The 3,019-nt window shown below is 44.5% G+C and overlaps 1 pseudogene; it reads left to right on the top strand.

Annotated features, from left to right (window-relative positions):
* The first annotated feature begins 230 nt into the window (after positions 1 to 230).
* LOC144600065 (heterogeneous nuclear ribonucleoproteins A2/B1 pseudogene) lies at positions 231 to 1,479 on the top strand (annotated as a pseudogene).
* Positions 1,480 to 3,019: the final 1,540 nt, after the last annotated feature.

Below are 3,019 nucleotides of genomic sequence, written 5' to 3'. Positions count from 1 at the left end.
GGTATTGAAGCCCGGGTATATGGTGAGACTGAGGCGAGCACTCTTGAGTGCTGAGAGCGGTTCCTATCTCTGCTGAGGACAATGGGGCTCGCGGGCGGGCGGGCTCGCGAGCCGCAGCGCAGAATGGGGCCGAGGTTACCTAGCAGCCGCCCGCCGGCCAATCAGCGGCGGGGAGCGCGGGCTATGCCCCGCCCCCCGCGCCGCCGCTTATATATAGAGCTCATTAGGCAGGCAGTCAGTCTCCTGCAGTGTGTGGTGAAGGCGGCTGTACAACATGGCGAGGGAACAGCTCTGTAAGCTATTTGTTGGCGGGCTCAGCTTCGAAACGGTGGAAGGGAACCTGCGGAACCACTTCGAGCAGTGGGGCAAGCTAACTGACTGTGTCGTGGTCCAGGACACCATCACCAGGCGCCCCCGAGGCTTCGGCTTTGTCACATACTCGTCGCCGAGCGAGGCGGATGCTGCAATGGCTGCTAGGCCTCATGTCTTAGATGGCCGCACGGTAGACCTGAAGCGAGCCGTGCCAAGAGAAGACTCGAACAAGCCGGGCTTCAACATGAAGGTAAAGAAGATCTTCGTGGGCGGCATAAAGGAAAACCTCGACGAGAACGATCTGCAGAGCTATTTCTCGGATTATGGGATGATTGAAAAAGTGGATGTGATCTGTGACCGAGACACTGGCAAGAAGAGAGGCTTTGCCTTTGTGTACTTCGATGACCACGATTCCGTTGATAAAGCTGTAATCCAGAAGTACCACATGATTAATGGCTACCGGTGCGAAGTCAAGAAGGGGTTGTCGAAGGAAGAGATGCAGAGCGGAAGTAGACCTCGCGGTCGAGCTGGCAGCTTTCCCCAAAGAAACGGTCGGAGTGATGGCAGTTTTGGCAATTCTGGCGGGTACGGGCCGCAAGGCGGCGGGGGCGGCTACTACAATGAGAGAGGAGGTCGAGGAGACCTCTATGGTGGTTATGGTGATGGGGGGTATCCCCGGCGTGACCGTTCCTTTTCAGGAGGTAGTTACAGTGATCGCATTCGTGATTACGGCTTTCAGGCCTATGGTGCCGAAAGAGGTTACAATAATGATAATTTCGACGATTCCTATGATAACTTTGGAAGCTACTCCCCTGAGCCGTCCCACTATGGCCCAATGAGAGGTGGGGGAGGTATGGAGAAGTATTCTGCTGGACCCTACAGGGGAGATTATGGTGTTAGTAGTAGAAGCAGAAACAGAGATTTGGGTGGATATACCTTTTAACATAGCATGAATTCAATGTGTAAGGGGGAAGTATTTGGTCATACACATGGCTATGAACCTAAAAGTGAATTGTGTGTAAAATGTGTAAAGGGGACGTATTTGATATGTACACAGAAGTAGCTGTAAAGCTGCGTAATGTATTCAAACTAATCAAGGATAATTGTATACTTTTTTCACAATAAAAAAACATTCAGTTTACTTGGTAAGCCTGAAGAATTACTGAATTTTTATTGGGAATGAGTTTTTTTTAATCATCTGGGATGTTAGTTAGCCAATATGGGAAGAAATACAACATCATTTTCAGGACCTAAATTTCTGATTTTGGACAATTCTGACTTCAGTTCTTGATGATATGGCTCAAATTTCAAATTGTAGAACTAAGACATTTGATTGGAAACCATGAACAAGTGGTTAGATTGACAGTGGAGGGGAAACAGGAAGTGCATATAATTGGTTACTTTCAATCTCGTTGAGGTTCTAAAGGTCACCAAACCTATTTGAATAGTAAAGCTGATATATAAAGTAATATGAAAATAACGTAGAGGAAGTTCTCAAAAGTGGTGTGGAGTCTAAGGATTTGGGACTTCATTTGCAATTTCCCTAGCTTCAGTTATATTTAAAACAAAACAATTTGAGAATCTCGCAGGCCTGACTATTCTTTCCATGCAGAATGTGCTGTGAATTTGTGTGGAAAGTACCAAATACATAGACATCTGAATCTGAATGCATGATTGCCTATCTTTAAATTTCTGCCTTCGAGCAGATCCCTAACTCATACCGTACACGAGTTTCTTGAGCTACTTACTTGAAAGATTAGCTAAAATGGCCTCCTTTTGCCATTTTCGCCTAGACTACCAACTGCTCTGAACACTTTTTCTGATGGATGAAGACCAAAGGTGCAAGTGCACCAACAACATCAATGTTGTATTCAAGCTACTTTGAAGCGAGATGGTAAGGATGTGCAGATAAGAACTCGTAATGAATGAGCTGGAGTTTGCTCAATTCCAGCACAAGTACCATACAGAAGGTCAACCTAGAATTTGTAAAACACCCCCTGGACTATTTGGAATGGGATTCAAATCTTTTATGAGGCAGAAACAGCTATTTTTCAAAATGTGTGCACCTTTTTATGTCAGTAAATTGTGCTCGTGATTCTCATTCCCCCGCTGCTGAGAGTGAATTCATTACATGAAACTATCTGAAGTGCTTGAATTACCACTCAAAATTACAAAAGTAGAATATTGAATATAAAATTGCGGCTGTTTTGTCAGACACTAACACACACTCTTACACCAAAACTCATTCCTTTGAATCACCCAGTTTTTGCCAACAAACCATCCCACCTGCTGTTTCTCATTGGATTAATTTGGATTCATTCTTCCTGTGTCTGCTCACTGTCATCGGTGTCAGTGATTCTTGTCATTATCCATATTTATATTTGTTTTTTCCCTCTAATCCATGAATTCATCATAGAGGCGTTTATTTTTGATCATCTCATCAACCTGACTTCCCTCCGATTTTTGTCTCCTTACTACAATTTTAGCAATTTTACAATTTCCGACCCAAAACGTCACCCATTTTTTCTATCCAGAGATGCTGCCTGTCTCGCTGAGGTACTCCAGCATTTTGTGTCTACAGTGTAAACCAGCATCTGCAGCTCCTTCCTATACAATTTTGGCAGTATAGGTGTGAAAATCCTTGTGACTTTCAGTAATGTTATAAGCTGGTTGCTGTTTTTAACTTTAAAAAAGAGGGAACATGTTT

The sequence above is a fragment of the Rhinoraja longicauda genome, chromosome 14 (assembly GCF_053455715.1).
Source record: "Rhinoraja longicauda isolate Sanriku21f chromosome 14, sRhiLon1.1, whole genome shotgun sequence".
Taxonomy (NCBI): Eukaryota; Metazoa; Chordata; class Chondrichthyes; order Rajiformes; family Arhynchobatidae; genus Rhinoraja; species Rhinoraja longicauda.
This window is presented reverse-complemented; position numbering and strand designations above follow the sequence as displayed.